Genomic DNA, 18517 nt, shown 5'->3' on the forward strand with positions numbered 1-18517 from the left:
AAAACCCATGCCCTCACTGTATCTTTACAACAAGATTTCTGTCGAGTAGGTTACTGGAACAGAGATGATGTGGGACATTAAAAGGGACCACAGATTATTTATTTGTTGTTTACCGTGCTGCAGTGCTTCTCAACTGGGAGCGATTTTGCCCCCCAGGGGACATTTGGCAATGTCTTGAGTCGTTTTGGTTGTCACAACTTGGGGAGGTGCTACTGACATCTAATTGGTAGAGATCAGGGGTGCTGTCAAACATCCTGCAATGCACAGGACAGCCCCATCCCCAGCCCCATAACAAAGACTTATCCAACCCAAATTGTACATAGTGCCAAGACTGAGAAACCCTACTGTACTGTGATTCTCTTTGTTTTTTCACCCCAATTTCTTCCCTCTTGATAATGAACTCTTATGTTGATGGTTGCACAATCCATTGAAAGCAAGATCGCCACATGAAACCCTTCTAATTAATAGACAATTCTAATGACTTGACTATCTTTTTGTTCCCTTATTCATTCTTTATTCATCTTGGAGGAAGCACAAGTAACAGCATATGGACATCTTACAGACACCAGCTCACATAAAAGAGAGAAAGTGTTGCTGTAATCTCCCTATCAGGGCTGCAGTCCAATCAAATTTCAGTATTTTGCATGGCAGTCTCATTACCTCACTTTGCCAAACCTCAGGAAGTTGAAAAACAAGTACCAACAGAATTTGCTCAACTGTATCTCATTGTGTGAGAGGAATTGCAGAGAACTGGATGATGTAATATTGATTGCCTGTTAGTAAAAAGAATAAGAATGTCCACCAGAGTATTAAGCCCAAGAACAGTTGCTGAAGAGGAAATGGTGAGAGGGTTGATACGGTGAATAAAGACACCCAGTCACATGACAAGTTCACCGCGTTGCTGAGGGAGCATCTGGACCAGTGACGGTCATCTCTTCCAAAGTGGTTGCAGATTTTCTCTTACAAAATTTGAGTCCATTATCTCATGCTCTTCTGTTTGGTTATCTTTATTTTTTATATCCACATTCTACCATCAAGCAACATGGTTGAAGCCAGAACAAAGGTTTGCTGCCTTCCTTCAGTGAACCGAGCAGGTTTTATTTCTCTGCCCTGAATTCCATTTAATCAAATAAATGCTTTCATCGTAGACTATGTTTGTTGATGAAGGAAGGGGACTATCAATTCCCAATAGTTTCTCTGTTGTTTGACTCAGTCTATTTTATACTCAAGTGATTCTGAACTGCTTTAACTCCAAGAAGGATTGCTTAGAGGCAATTTCCAAGTGTGCAACAGACTTTTTCCTCTTTAGCACATTATCTCCATCCAATACCTTGCTGATATTGGGAAGGGAGAGGGGCAGAGAGGGAATGGAGCTGAGCCTGTGCATCTCAGGGTTTATTTACAGCTGAGAAAGTAACTGAGCTCTGAGAGCTGGAAGTAAATACAGGACCAAACATTTGAAGATCAGCTTACTTTGTTATAACATTTTCCCTGTACCAACCCCCTTTTCCTTCACAATCAAACCATCATCATAAAAACACCTAGTATTCATGGAGTGACCTACAGCACAACAAACACTTTCCCATAATGATTTCTTCTGTAATCTATGAGAGTTACAGGTAGGAGAAAAAAGTATTATTCTCACAGCTAGTTGGAAGACTACAGGTAGAGTTCACACATTGCACCTTTTTAATTGACTCATATTAACAATATCAAGTTTTTTCATAGAGATAGAATACCATTATTTTCTTAAATGCACTTCTCCTATCTCTTCACTCACCCTGGAATTTCTAGTTCCCCTATGATAACTATATTCCAAATGTGCCAGGCTTAAAAGTTCTAGGGTATATGAGGAGAGCTACGGAAAGGACCTTTTTTTGCAAAACTTGTCTTAGAGGATCTAGAATTTAAACTTGCCTCTCAGACAGCTCTTCTTTTGTCTCTTAAACATTGTTTTAGCTTTCACCTCTAGATGCTGGGAACATAGTGATGAATCAGAGAAACAAGGTCCCTACCCTCATGTCCCTTACATTCTATGAGAGAACAGAGGCAATAAACAAAAAATAAAGGCAATGATCCAGAGAATGGTTAGGCCATCGAAGGCAAAAGACAAAGTGAGGTGATAGAGAATGATGTGTTGGGAATGTTCAATCTGGATAAATCCAGGGATATTTTGTCTCCGTTCTTCCTCCTAATCCTATTTTCTTAGAATACAGAGAGCAGAGCAGGAATGGTGAATTCAGGGAGCGGATGTTACCCTCAGTCCATAAAGCCACTGCAAGCCAGTAGCAGGACAAAAACTGTGCTTTTTTTAGTTGAGAGACAAACCACACATAGCTATTTTATTTTATTTACAGCGCTTTTTAACCAGATGTTTGTGGTTGATAATTTGGGAAAGAAATAAAAACCTTCTGAGATCAGATAACTCCTCCATTTCCTCTGCCTTCTGAGGAAGCTAAAATGCATGTGCGGACAAGAAAATGGGCAGGCTGCCCTCCGTACCCATGAAGGAAACAAAACAGAACCCAGGCTGCTGGCGAATGCCAATGGAGCTCTGGGAACAGAAAGGTTCATTAAAAATGTAAAGCAAATGCAATGACTGCATGTTGTTGTCTTTGGGGCATTTTACTTTAGACCTCGTATGTATTGGAAAACAGTACTGCAAATGCCATAATTATTTTAAGATATAAAATTATTTAAATTGGCTAATGAATGCAGACACTGGCACCAGTTTGCATAAATCTGGATTTATTAGTGTGTTCTTACAGAGGGGGATGGGATTTGGAAGCAGCTTTTTTCATTAGCAGCATTGTCTGTACTTTCTTCTCCTCCTCGGCCTGTTCAAAGACAGAATGTCCTAAACTGCATGATCATCCACAGGCAAGAAGGTAAAAACATTATGTTCTCAAAGGAAAATAGGGAGTGTAAGAGATCATTAAGTCTGCTGATGTGGTTATAAGGCTGTAAGACTGCCCATTGCATTCCAACACTGTCTTCTCCCTTTTGAAAGAAAGAGTGAGGGAGAGATGGAAAGAGGAAGAAAGAAAGAAAAAAAGAAAGAGTGAAAGAAAAAGAAAGGACGGGAAGGAAGGAAAGAGGGGAAAAGAAAGGAAGCAAGCAATATGATTTATAAATTTTGACATCATAGCAGCCAGGCTGTAAATTGATGATGATTTTCAAACTGGTTGAAAATTCTAAAAACTCATTTAGAATTCCATAGGGCTTACACTTCATATCTTTGTATTTATGATGTCCCTGATGTAGGTCTTGGGTCAACTTCAAAAACAAATGATCCCAAGTTTAAGTCTTACGGTAATTCACTCCTCTTTTCCACTTTTTCTCTTCTACCCTCCTCCATCTATCCCTTCTTTTCTCCCTCAATCCATTTCTTCTTTCCTCCCTTTCTTCCTTTCTTCTTTGCTCCCTCCTTTCTTTCCTTAAGCAGCCTGCCCCCCCCCCCTTTTTTATATGTTTTCATGTATTTTATTAAGGTATAATTTTCATAGGAAAAAAAATGCCCTTTTAAGGGTACAATTCTGAAAAAAAGAGTGCAATTCAGTGAGTTTAAATAACCACATCTAGTTTTGGGTCCACCAACAAAATCAAAACATAGACGAGTTCTATCACCTACCAAGATTCCTCACAGCCCCTTTGTAATCAACCCCTTTGCCCAGTCCCAGCCCCCAGCAACCACTTATCAGTTTTCTGTTATCCTTAGAGCTTTGCTTTTTCAAGAACTCCATGTAAATGGAATCATACAATATATAGCCTTTTCAAACTGGCTTCTTTCATTTAGCATAATGCATTGGAGATTCTTCTATGTTGCTGCATAGATGTTTGTAGTTTGCATATTGTAATCAGTAGTTTGCATATTGTTATTGCTCAGTAGTACTCCACTGTATGGATATACCAGAGTCTGTTTATCCACTCCCCAGCTGAAAGACAGTTGGATTATTTCCAGATTTTGGTAGTTACATATATATAAAACCACTATAAATTTTCATGTACAGGTGTTTTTTTAATTCGGTTTTATTGAGATATATTCACAAACTACAATCATCCACTGTGTACAATCAATTGTTCACAGTACCATCATATAGTTGTGCATTCATCACTGAAATCAATTGTTGAACATTTTCGTCACTAAAAAAAAAAACTAAAAAACAAGAATAAAAATACAAGTAAAGAAAAGAAGAACAGCCAAAACATCCCATCCCCTCCGTCCTCCCTATTTTTCATTTAATTTTTACTCCCTTTTTTCTACTCATTTGTCCATACACCGGATAAGGGGAGTGTGAGCCACAAGGTTTTCACAATTGCAAGCCCCAAGATCAAGGGTTAAGTCTTCTAAATTGGTAGTCCCCAGTGCTTGTGAGAATATCAGCAAATCCCCAGGTGGGAAGTTTAATATCCACATTTTCCCCCAGCCTCTCAGGGGGGCTTTGCAAATACATTTTTATTCTCTGCCCAAATTACTTTGGGATATATCAGGGTTTCACACTAACCTGTACAAACCAACAAGACCTCACTCCCTATTCCAAGTTCCATGTAATATGGTGTTTGGGTAAACTGACTGTACAACTTAAATCATCTGGTGTTGCATGTGTTTAATTGGGTGCCTGCCTTCTTAAAAAAAATTAACCTTCTATGGTAGGTTGAATTATGTACCCCAAGAAAAGGCATGTTCTTAATCTTAATCCACATTCCTGTAGTTGTGAAACCATTTGTAAATGGGACCTATTGAAGATATCATTTTTAGATAAGGTGTGGCCAGTAAATCAGCATGGATCTTAACCTGTATTACCAAAAGCCTTTCAAAAGATAAAACTGGAAGCCAGAAGTCAGAGAAGGCCACAGAGGAAGAAGAAAGTCATCGGAAACTGGAAGTCAGAGGAAACTGGAAGAGCTGATGCAAGGAGAGAGAGCTCGCCATTTGACAAGAGGAACCCCAAGAACTGCAGCAAGTCAGCACCAATATGCTACAGATTTGGGGGACAAAGAATGGCTTTTCCAATGCCTTTGTTTTGGAAGTCTAACCTCCAAAACCATAAGCCAATAAATGCTTGCTGTTTAAGACAATGTATTGCGTGGTATTTGTAATAGTAGAATGACAAATTAAGACACCCTCCATATAGAAAAAAACAGGAAAACCTATGCTCATAAGAATTATGACCCTGTGTCAAGTGGAAATAATAATGGACTTTGGTTTCCTTATCTAAAAGTTGGAGATAATAATAGCTACTTCACAAGAGGTTTAAGAGAATTAAATGAGGTAATAATGATAATATATGAAGCACTCACCACAAGAATAAATTATTTTTCTAATTGGAACCATATCCCCTGAATGTCTAAATGTAATAATTATCATTTGTCAATTGATTTCTGGTTTAAAATATACCTTCACATACATTAGCTCAATCAATTTCATAACCGGTATGTATTGCTATTATCTTTATTTTATCCACAATAAAGCTGCAACTCAGGGAGGTTAAGTGTCTTGCCTAAAATCTAATAGCCAGAAATATTTGCAGACTTGAACCCAGGACTTCGGTTATCAAATCTTCCCTCCGTTATTGTATAGCACTGGCACATTACCAGGTAGTCGATTGACCTAAAGTGATGGGTCACGTTAGAAGGGAGATATTTTTCAATGGAGTATCCAACAGCTTCCAGGAATCTGTGCAGAAGAGCAGTTTTGTACATAGACGCTTTTGCTTATTAATAAATGTGCCAGATTTCTGTTTTCTTGCCAAGGACGCTCTTTTTCACTTCCTCTTCCCTCTGCAGCGGTTCTACTGGCAGCTGGTCATGGTTTTAAAGCTGACGTCTGGCTGTCATCTCTGAAGGGCAGCAGGCCTCATTGAGGCAATGGAACCCTGTATCAGCTGTGCTCACACAAATCTGTTCAGTTCAGGTCTTCCTGAGTGAGATGTTATCTCGCCCTCCTTTATTTCCTCTCTGAGAATCCTTGTGTTACTACTCTTGCTGCTGTTGCTTTCTAGTAGAGGACAGATTAGAGGATACGGCTATTTGAAATAATGCCTAGACCGGATTTTCCTCCATCTCACGATCATTAACCCTAATCAATTAACATTTTATTGAGCATTTGCTGATTCTTGATACCTGTGCTGGTTGGATGTATTATATTCCCCAAAACGCCATTATTTTTGGTGCAGTCTTGTGTGGTGTTGATTGGATTGGAGACTTTTGATTGAATGTTTCTGTGGAGATGTGAACACTCAATTGAGAATGAAATCTTTCTTTGGATAATTTCCATGGAGGTGTGGCCCTGCCCATTCAGCGTGGGCCTTGATTAGTTTACTGGAGCACTACATAAGCTCAGACAGGAGGGAGCTTGCTACAGCCGAGAAGAACACTTTGAAGAATGCACAGAAGCTGAGCAAGTAGCTGCAGATGAGAGAGTTTGAAGATGGCCATTGAAAGCAGACTCTCACTCCAGAGAAGCTAAGAGAGGACAAACACCCCAAGAGCAACTAAGAGTGACATTTTTGAGGAACTGCAGCCTAGAGAGGACCGTCCTGGGAAAAAGCCATTTTGAAACCAGAATTTTGGAGCAGACGCCAACCACATGCCTTCCCAGCTAACAGAGATTCTGCGGACACCATTGGCCATCCTCCAGTGAAGGTACCCGACTGTTGATGTGTTACCTTGGACACTTTATGACCTTAAGACCGTAACTGTGTAACCAAATAAACCCCCTTTATAAAAGCCAATCCATTTCTGGTGTTTTGCATCCCAGGAGCATTAGCAAACTAGAACAATATGAACAGACTTTGGATTCTATTCTATTCCAAGGACTATGGTTCTGAAATTGACCTAGGCTGGCAGGTTGTAAGAACTGCATTCTGAGGAGGAAGTGAAGGTGCAACTAGGCCTGGTGACCAGCATCTTCTGAGCAAGATGCCCCCCAGAGGAGCTTGGCAGCTATCTATGGCATGGCCAGCTCTGATCCTTCTGGGCCCATCCAGTGAAACTCTGGAAGAGGTGATAAGCATTTTCATTTGGGACTAATTTGGGGAAAGCTGGGTTAGTCCCACTTGTCACAAAGGGTGATTGGAGAAGATCAGGAGACCAAGTGATGCCCAGTTCAAATTGGAGGTGGGGCAGGATGTAGTATCCTCTTTATCCCAGTGAGCAGGGATCTCTAGTAATCTTCCACTCTCTCTGCTTCCTCTGGAACCCAAACACTAGTCGTTCCTGGTTGTTACTCCAGCACTGCCCATTCCATGAGGGAATATTTGGTCTTCATGATCTAAACTCCCAAGACTTGGATGAGATGCCAGGCAGGGCTGAGGGACGAGAAAGGAAACCAGACTTCTGGAGAAGGAATGCGCCTCCCCCGTTCAAGCAGCTTGTGTGAGGAGATCAGGCTTTGCACAATACCCACTCATGCAACTGCTGATGCTGCATTCTCAATAGTCTCATTTCTCCCTCTTTATTTGAAGATTATTCCTTTTTGTATTCAGCTGGGATTTACTTTTTTAATCCCAGGTTATATCTCTTCTTCTCCCTAATACGGCTGGGAACAACTGAATTTAGTTAGAGAACTTGGTCACAAATCTTGTGAATTTAAGAAGTCCCGGAAGCATTCCCTGTTCCCAGAATCTTAAGGCACCTGATTCTAAAGGGCAAACCTAGACATTTTGGTTCACTTCAGTAAATATATATTAAATCTGTACTACATTCTGGACAATAAACATATGTTAAATTCTTACTATGTTCTAAGCACTGTGCTAAACTAATAAAGAAGAGTAACTTCAGGTCCAGGGAGGCTTCCTGTAGGAACCTAAACTTCCTAACCTGGTCCTGAAAGATGAATATGAGCAAGGTAGAAAGGAAGAAAAGGGCAGGCAGAGAGAATAGCTGAGCCAAAACACGACATGAGACACAAGATAGTGAGGAAGCAACCCCAAAGTTTAGTGCCACCAAAGCATAAAGTATGGGATAGGGAATGAAGGGCCTTATAAGCCACACTAAGTAGCTTGGATTTCATTCTCTAGGCAATAGGATGGTAGAGTATTCAGACTTGCATTTTAGATGGATTACTCTAACAGGGTATGGAGGCTGGATTTAAGAGGGACAAGACTGAAGACAAAGTCAGCAGAGTGCCTCTCAACTGGAGGCACAAACTAGAGATTTCCTTACCTCAGCCCAGATTTTTAAAAACATGTTTTTAAAATAATACAGGGATTCTGAAATATACCCCTGCTGAGAACGTCTGTGTTAGAAGACTACATTGTAGTAGTCCAGATAAAAAATGATGAGGGCCTGAACTAGGCCTAAGGGAGTGGGACAGAGGTGAAGAGACAGATTTGAGAGCTATTTAGGAAGTAAAACCAGAAGAACCAATTTATTCATTCATTCCCTGAACACATATTAGGCCAAGACTAATGAAAGGAACTCAGTGATGAAAAAGACTCAGTCCCTGCCATTAAAGATTGTACAATCTGGTGAAGAATTTCTCCAACACAGCACTAATCTCTTTAGCAACAGTAGAAATAAGAAAAGAAAAAATTCCTGAGGTATTATGGCTATGAAGCAGCCCTGATGTGGATTTGTGGCCTCAGCTGTCCAGGGAATCTCAAGGAATTTGGTTTAGGCTCCACACAGAACAAAACTAATCCTCCTCAGAAGAACATCTTTTAATTTCAGGCCTCAGAGAATCTCTACAGATAATTTTCAAGAACAATGAGCTGTGTACAATTTTAAATGTAAATGAGAATGCAATGAAATAAAGTAAAATAAAAATGAAGAAAACATCTAAACATGGAAACAGACTATAGAAACAGGCTTGTAAAGACTTTAGTTATTGGAAATATCAGAAATAGGTTATATAACAATGATGTAATTTATGCTTAAATATATAAAGGAAGAGAAAAGCTTGACAATGTCATCAGGTACAGGGCAATGTAAAAAGTGGCCCACCTGATATATAAGGACCCAATAGAATTGAAAATTGCAATATCCAGAATGAAAACTTCAATGGACATTTTCTTTACATATTTTATTGTGAAATATAACATTTGTACAGAAAAGTGATAACTTTCCAAGTACAATTTAACAAACGGTTAGATAGCAAATTTCAAAGAATGCTATGGGGTACAGTTCCACAATTTCAGTTATTTCCTTATTGTGAAATATAACATATTTGCAGAAAGGTGATAAACTTTCAAAGTACCATTTAACAAAAGTAGTTATAGAGTAAATTTCAAAGAATGTTATGGATTATAGTTCCACAGTTTCAGTTATTTCCTTATTGTGAAGTGTAACAAATATACAGAAAGGTGATAACTTTCAAAGTACAATTTAATGCATAGCTACAGAGGAAATTTTAAAGAATGTTATGGGTTACAGTTCCACCATTTCAGTTATTTCCTTCTAGCTACTCTAATATCCTAGCATCTAAAAAAATATATTTATATAAAGATTCAGTGTTCATAATCCATTGTTAAATCTTATCTTGTCTGTTGCTACCCCTTCCTCTCGTTTAATCACTTTGTCATTCTTCAGGGATATCTGGGCAGTGACCAACCTAACTTGTTCATGTTGAAAAGGGGTGTTGACATTGTGGGGAAGGGGGCTGCATCTGGTTAATGTTCTTGAGGAGGCTGTTGCCTCTGGGTTTGGGGATTTAGAGTAAGAACACTCTGGAGGATTTAAGTTTCTGAATAATAAACATAGCAAGTGAAACTTTTATAAAGTCTCAAATAGGAACCTGGGTATTTCGGGACTATCGTTGATTAGGGCTTGGCATACTGTGGCCATTTGGAATATTAGCTGGAGCTTTCATAAGAGTAACTAGCCTTCAGGATAGCTTCTTTGGACTCTATTTGAAATCTCTTAGCCACTGTAACCTTATCTTGTTACCTTTATTTTACCCCTTTTGGTCCAGAAGGCATTCTCAATCCCTTGATGCCAGGGCCAGGCTCCTTAGTGGCAGTCGTGTCCCACATCACCAGGGAAATTTATTCCCTTGGGAGTCATGTCCCACAATTATTATTATTTCTTTGTCTTGCTGAATTACTCTGGCTAGAACTTCTAGCACAATGTTGAATAGTAGTGGTGACAGTGGACATCCTTGTCTCATTCCCAATCTTAGGGGGAAGGCTTTCAGCCTCTCACTGTTAAGCACTATGCTGGCTGTGGGTTTTTCATATATGCCCTTTATCATATTGAGGAAGTTTCCTTCAATTCCTACCTTTTGAACAGTTTTTATCAAAAAGGGATGCTGAATTTTGTCAAATGCTTTTTCAGCATTTGTCAGACTGTGGGGCTGCATGTCTCACTCTGCAGTTCAAATGTGCCCCAGTCCCTGCCTGCCATGCACCTGTGAGCCTCTGGGATGGAGGAGGGTCTCCTGGTGCTTCCATGTAGCATCCTTGCCTATCAATGCCTCTCACCCATGCACACCACAGGCTTCCATGGAGGGAGAGCAAATGCAATAAACACAGGCCCACTGAATCCCGAGTTCCCCCACGGGAGCTTCAGGCCACAGGGCTGTGGAGGGTTATTTCCCCAGCTAATTACTGAGATGGGTGCGCAGGGAGTGGAGAGCTGCTCCCTCCCCCACTCGGTGGCTGACTCCAGCCACCAGCCCCAGCAGTGGTCCCAGTTTAATAAACTCACCCCATCCTTTCAGAAGTGCTTTCTCTGCTTTTTCATCCAAGTCCCCACTACGTATTGTAGAGGTCCCTCTCTGGCTGCTCACACCCTGGGACCACTGTTCTGGGTGCTTTCTATGCTTTCTCTAGTTTTTTTCATGGAGGAGATGTTTGCCATGCTTCTCCCATTCTGCCATCTTCCCAGAAGTCCTCCAATGGAAATTTTAATAGCAAAATAAACACAGATGAATATTTGTGAACTGGAAGATAAAAAGAGATTGTCTACAAGGCTGCAGCAAACTTTCTCTGTAAAGGGCCAAATAGTAAATATCTTAGATTTGTAGGTCATACAGTTTCTATGAAAAATTTTCAACTCTGCAATTGTAGTGTGAAAGCAGCTATAGACAGTAGACAAATGGGGCATGGCTGTGTTCCAGTGAAACTGTATTACAAAAGCAGGCCATGGAACACATTGTGGCCCACAAAGGTAACAGAGTGCCATACTCATCCTGGATGTGGTCTTGGAGAGCAGACCCAGTGCTCCTCTATTGCCCCAACCACATTCAGAGATCTGAGGCAGCCCAGATGGGACCCTTAATCCTGGTGTCCATCAAATCACAACAGCCTATAAGCTAGTAAGGTTCACAGGTTCTGAATAAAGGTGTAAAGTATTAACAGACACAAACATATATTTACACTGGTTTGTGCATACCTATGTACATCATTTAATCTATCCTGTGACACTTTTCATGTTCAAAGGTAATAGCTTGAGATCTTTTCCTACATCTGCATTCCCACTGCCTTCTGCCCTCACCTTCATCCCTGCAACAGCATCCAGACCTGTCTCACCATCCTCATTCCAGGCTATATATCTCTGACAAAACCTACCTTCCATAAGTCAAGTATCTACAGCAGTTTTTCTCAATCACCAGCTGAGGGGATGGTCAAAGTGCAAAGTAATATATCTTGGCCCCTGTAAAGTTCTCCCTCTAGTTTAAAAGATGGGATGATACCTGGGCCACCACCCTGGTTTCCTCATGGCCTCCAGCTCCTTGGGTGCCAGGACTGCACTGGGAAAATGTGCATGTTTCCCAGAGAATCCACACCTGCTGCTGCAGCTGCTTCCAGGCAAGCCAGTCCCCAGTGGGAACTGCAAGGAGCACCCTCTACCATCCAGCTCAGAATCTCCTCCTGGGTGCACTCTGGTCACTCACATTCACCACCAAGCAGAGACCCACCCACAGGCCAGAGGATCTCCCTTTGCCATCCCCTGTGTCCAGCACTTATGCTGAACCCAGTTTCTTTCCTTTTCACACACAGCTCTGGGGTATTGTGGGTTCCAGGTGCCAGGTGGAGCAGTCACCACTTCTTGGATTGTTCTTTGCTGCATTCATTCTCCCCACTCCAGTATTCTGCAAATCTGAGAATCCATTGCCCTCACTTCTTCTAGAGAGAGGGAGGGCTCTCTTTATCAACCAGTCTGCGAGGGTTCCCTCCAGCCCAAGGGGTATATCTTCTACAAGATCTTCCAGTTTATCTTGGACACTGAAAAGAAAATGCCTCCTTGGGGAGGGTAATGCTATGCACCCATTATATGAGATCTTTTCTCAAGAGCATGCAAGCATTTGTTATTTTCAATCATATGAAAAACAAGTTCCTTTGACGGACTCTGATGGCTTCCCACTCTGACTGTACCCTCCCCTTTCACCTGTGCCTGCTGGTAGCCCCCAGGCAGAAATGACTTTCACCAGCCCCAGAGGCTCCTCTCTCCCCTCAAACCCTATAAACTGCTTATCCTCATCTGGTTTCCCACCATCCCCTCTCTGCTCAGCCAAACCCTTCCCACTGCAACCCAAAGCCTCTTTATTCCTCAGAGGTCCCATAATCACTCTCTCTCACCCTCAACTTCCCTCTGCTCCTGGGGCACTTGTATAGTCTCTATTGTAAAATATGTTACTTTGCAACTGTGGTTCTCAACCCTGGCTGGAATGTTTTTTAAAATACACATGCATGGGCCGCCACCCTTGAAGATCCTTATTCTGGAGGCATTTGAAAGCTCCCTGGGTGATTCTGATGTGCAACCAAGGATGAGAAACACTAGTTTAGAAAAATGCTATCTTTTGATTTTGTGTAATTATCTTTTATGTCTAAGCCTTCTTTCCCCAAATAGACTGTAAAATTATTGAATAAAAAAGCTATAGTCACAATTTTTCTGTCCTCTCCACATAATCTTACTTACCAGGCATACAGTAGGTACTCAGTGACAACTTAATTGATTGGTGATTTCAGGACAATGCTGGATAACAAGACTTTGGATAAGAAGGAGGAAATCTGAGGTCTATTTCTGACTCCATAACTAGCAAACCACTATCCTCTTTGGATTTCTGCTTCCTCATTTGTAAAATGAGGGTGATTATTAGGTTTCCCAACTCTTGGGAGCACAAAGGAAAGAGTAGAAGTTTGTGAGTTATATTCAATATTTCAAAAACCCATTAAAATTATATATTCAATATCAATTTACAGACTTGTAATCTATCAAAATATGTATTAATGAATGGCACTGGGAATAAATAACAAGTGGAATCTTCAGTAGTGAAAAGTTTAAAACTACTTAAAAATCATAGAATTCTGTGATTCCATTTTATTTGCTCAGTATTTATGATCCAGATATCTTGAGAGATGGAATATGATAGAGTGACACATTTGGAGTTAGACAAACTTGGATTCAAACTCCAACCTACCACTTAGTAACAGTCTTTCTTTGAGCAAGTTCTGAACCCTTCTAAGTCCATTCCTTATCTGTAAAACGAGAGTATCATAGTAGCTATTCCACAGAGTTGTCATAAGAATAAATGAATCAATACATGGAAAGTCTTTAAGATTTTGCCTGACACACAGAAAGTGCTCAATAAATGTTAGTATTGTTACTAGGTGTATTATTTCAATGAGACACTTAAAGTGAAAAGCCAATGAGAGAAAGGATGGTCAAATCACAAGAAATATTTGTCTCCAGAAACATTTCTTCCTAGGCTGGGGAAGGTTTATAATAGGCCACAGTTTGGAATAGCCCTTCATCTGCAGAACATGTGGCCAGTGTGTTGACAGTAGTAACTGGTGTGCCCTGCATTGCAGAGCATTGGACTCTGAGGGAACCACAGACATTTCCCAAGGCTGGGCCACCCCCTTTCTTTGTGCATCTGAATCACCCAGCGGACTTTGTAAAATGCTAATTCTCAGGCCCAACAGCCAGCAATCCTAACTAAATAGTTCAGGAATTTGAGAAAAAAAAATTCAAAACTCAAGTAGGGGGGTGAAGGATATACTACAATGCCTGCTGGAGCAAAAGTGTTGGTGTGGAAGCCAGAGCGTGTGTGATCACACAGTTCAGCAGCAAGAAGTAGAGAGGGGAGGAAGAAGATGGTGGGCCAGAAGTGCAGGCTGGGGCACAGATGTGGCCTCACAGTGGACGGAGGACAGGAGGAGGGATGACTTGTGTGTGACTGCCTTCAGAGAACCAGCCCTCCAGAGCCTTGAGGCTGTGAGATGCCTACATGCCCAGGGAGTACTGAGTAATACTGGGGAAGCTAGAGGGTTCTGGGAGGGTAGATCAGTCACAGCTAGTCCACAGCTTTTTTTTTTTTTTTAATTTTGTTTCATTGTTACATGTTTCCATTTTCCAGACAAAATAATTTATGGAGTTGGAAGTCAATGACCATCAATATCTTGTTGCTTTCTTTGCATCTGGACTAACAAACCTTTTCCATTATCGTCAACCCAAATAGAGGTACTTTTTGACTATTGTGTAATGTTGGAGTGTTGAGGGTGATAATGATGAGGCTCTGGCATCCAGACCCTAAAAAAGCAAAGTGACTCAGCAAGAAGCAGCTGCCATTTTCAAAAATTTTGGTATTGCTGATGCCGCCATTTTGCAAAACACCAGAAATGGGTTGGCTTTTATAAAGGAATTTTATTTGGTTACAAAGTTATAGTCTTAAGGCATAAAGTGTTCAAGGTAAGGCAGCAACAATAGGGTACCATTGGTGTCTGGAAAACCTCTGTAAGCTCGGAAGGCACGTGACTGGTATCTGCTTGCTCCCCGGTTGCGTTTCAAAATGGTGTTCTCCAAAATGTTGCTCTTGGGGCATTTTGTCCTCTCTTAGCTGCAGCTCCTCTTCAAAATGTCACTCTCAGTTTCTCTGAGGTCCTTCTGTTTGTGAGCTCTTTTTATAGGACTCCAGTGAACTAATGAAGACCGACCCTGAATAGGCGGGGCCACATTTCCATGGAAACATTCAATCAAGAGGTCACACCCTAAACAAAGATGTCACTTACAGTTGGGTGAGTCACATCTCCATGGAAACAACCTAATCCAAAGATTCCAAACTAATCAACACTAATACATCTGCCCCCACAAGATTACGTTAAAGAATATGGCTTTTTCTGGGGGACATGGTATATACAAACCAGCACACCCAGTTAGTTTGCCTGGATTATTTTCCCTTATTTTTCCTTTCTTGTCAATCTGTCGTTAGAGTAAACTGTCACCGACCACTGAATGCTGTGATCACAGGCAAGACAAATTTTAATGGTTTGGTTGATTGTCGTATGCATGACTTTTCTAAAACTTATTTTTGCAATCATTGCAAATACAGATAATAGTGAGAAAAAAATTCTTAGCCCATTACTCTGCCTACATTCCTAGCCATTAGAGTTTCTATTTTTCAGATTCCATTTTGGTATATACTTTTCTGAGCCACGCTTGGGAAGGATATGTCCCTGAATTGAAATTGGAAGAGAGCCTTATGACTTCTGAACCTATTCTTAGCCTTAGCCTTATCTGAAATTGGATCCATCTTAAGAAGTTTAAAGCTCAACAAAGAAAGTCAGGAATAAGTGTTCCAAGTTCTCCATCCAGAGCCCATTTTCATTTAAGTCTACTAAAATGGAGCTATTATTAGTTAATGTGCAGATTAATCAGATAGATGGTGCTCTGGGTTACATAAATGGTAATAGGCATTTCGAGGGGGCATTTGGTTGGGAGAACTTTTTCCCCTTCCTCGTTCACACTTCTAAGCACCTCCCGTATTTCCCCACCCTGTTACTCACTCATTTACACTGGAGGAGGAGTTGCTAATCAGTCTGTCCAAATACTGACCTTCATTGGATGGGGCTACTGCACTGAAAGGTGATGGGTGGCTGCAAGCTCCCTGTCTTAGGATTGCTGTCATGACTGAGGAAGGACTGGTCTTCAAAGGACAGGTCAGGGTCCCCTTGCCCTACTCCTGCTCTTCTTAATTCCACTGGGAATCAGGCAAGGCCGGACCTGCCCGGTTAGGAAGAAACTAAGAGTCCCCCTTTAGCCTTAAGCTTAAGCCACACACTCCAATTCAATTCAACCAAAGAAATCTTGCTTAGGGCATGTGGTAGAGGGCGTAGTATTGTAATTGAACGCTTGCTCAGATGTTAGTTAGTAAATCTGGTTACTGTTTCCCACTTAGCTATTGATCTTTGTAAATATAATTCCTTTAGAACAAGGAGATAGTCTTAGGACTCAGACACCAAATTCTCTACCTTAAATCTTTATCAGAATTCTCTGCCCTCTCCCCCCCACGGTTGAATACTTACTAAAACCACTTCATGACTTGGTTCCTGTGCAGCAGTTTGTTCTGTTCTCTCCTGTAGGTGAAATATACCCCCTACATTATAAAAAGTCTAAGATATTTTCTGCCACTTTAGGTTTGTGCTTGCAAAGGCAGAAGGTAAGAGATGGTTCATTTCCACTTAAAAACATCACTTGCAACTGTATACATGCTTTCCAAATGATTTGTGGGAATTTTATTTAGCCTGTGGTGAGGCTGTAAGAACCAAGTGCATCTCAAAGACTTCTTTCAGAAATTCGGCATCTTTGCCAACTTCAAAATGAAGTCATCTACCCCACCACTGAGAAAGTTCCAAAGCATTAGGGTCTTCATGGTCATCTTATCTATGCCCCATCTGGATTGGTCAGGGTTCTCCAGAGAAACAGAATAAATAGGACACTTTATACACACATACATATATATATATATAGTCAGAGAGAGAGAAAAAGAGATTTTCTTCTTCTCCAGCAAAACTTTTAAGACCCTCAACTGAATGGATGAAGTCCATATTATGGAGGGTAATGTTAAAGTCGACTGATTACAGATGTTAACCACAACTACAAAATACCTTCATAGCAACATCTAAATTAATGTTTGATTAAATAACTGAGTATTACAACCTAGCCATGTTGACACATGAAATTAACCATAACATCACCCAATTCAGAAATTCCTTCTACAATATCCATGATGCGGGGTGGGGTGGGGGGGTGTACCAGCATCTACACAAACATTTCCAGTAACAGAACACTCACTACCATCCCAAGGATACATGAGGACATCAGCATGATCTGCAAAGTTATATTTCTTTGGGGAAAAAAAAGGTCTGAAAGAAATATAGCAAAATTTTGAAATATGAAAAAAAAATCTGGTAGGAACATGGTTAGTTTTTATATTTGATAAATTCAAGATATATGTATTTGATACAATGTTTCATGCATGCCTGACATCTTTCATAATGATAAAAAAAGATTTTTGCCAATTATAAAAATAAAAAAACAGAATGAAATTATCCAGACATTACATTCCTATTAACTATCCTAAATTGCAGTCCTAATGGCACATTTTGACCCTGTGTTCAACTTCTGTGTCTCCCAAAGTAAGGAGATTCCATAGTTTCTCCTTATTCACCCAAAAAGAGTGTATTTCACAATCTTCAGAGTCAAAATCATCCTCTCCCCTAGTATAGATCTCTTGCTTTAGTTCCCTCTTTCTTCTAACAGTCTCTCTCCCAGCTGATAAACCTTCATGTATTTGAAAATAGCAATTAAGTCATTCCTTATCTTTCTTTTCTCTAGCTGGCATACTACAGATTCAGTTAATCATGAGTATGTACAGGGTCTTTAGAAATTACTCTTTTGTCTATCCTTTTTCCCTTGGAGGCCCACATCTAAACGAGTCCAGATAGATGATAATCTCTGCTTTCTGAAAGGCTTTCAACCAAAACAATCCCATCGTCTTCTGGCGGTAACATGCTAGGGTTTCATAACTCTCAGTGCCAAGAAATTCTTTATATTCCTCTTGTTCTAGTTAAACCCCTCTCCTCTCGTACTCTAGAGACAGGGGACAAATGAACATAGTTTTCTGTAAAAACAACCCTTCACATGCTGTATATATTCTTTTTTAAAAGTGGCTGGATTACCCTCCAAGTATTGCTTTCTATAAGATAAAGAGTCCCACAGTATGGCTAGCTAAGTGACATGTAAGTATAGTGATCGTTTTCATGTTAGAAATGTCTCTGGTTTTACAAACGGCCTTGTGGTACTTTTTTCCCTCATGTTTCTGTTCTAGCTTCCCCATCATCCAAACACCTATCTACTTTGCAAGTGTGTTGGTTATCAGGCTAAATTGTTGTTTTTGTATGAAGCCCACCAAGCACCCTCCGATCTAGTTAGCCAAAGCAAGTTGTTTTGTTTGCCTAGGGAGCTGACACTGTGTCTTACTCACCTCCATATCCCCAAGTCCCATGCCAGGTAAAGAGTAGGTACTCCATATATATTTGCTGTTTGGAAAGCTGAATGAATAGGAAAATGAATTAGAAACACCTGAATACAACCACTAGATTAATTAAAAATGCCTGAATAACACCAGCGGATTGTGTTCAACCCAATGAGGTAATTATTTTATCACCTAACAATGATGAGCTCTTCACGCTAGGCTCAGTGCTTTTACCTACAAAATGTCCTTCAGCTTACAACCCTCTCAACTCAAGTCTCTCAAGAGAGAGAACAGGCAGAGGTTAAAGAATGATAATAA

This window comes from Choloepus didactylus, chromosome 7 (genome assembly GCF_015220235.1).
Source record: "Choloepus didactylus isolate mChoDid1 chromosome 7, mChoDid1.pri, whole genome shotgun sequence".
In the NCBI taxonomy this organism is placed as follows: Eukaryota; Metazoa; Chordata; class Mammalia; order Pilosa; family Megalonychidae; genus Choloepus; species Choloepus didactylus.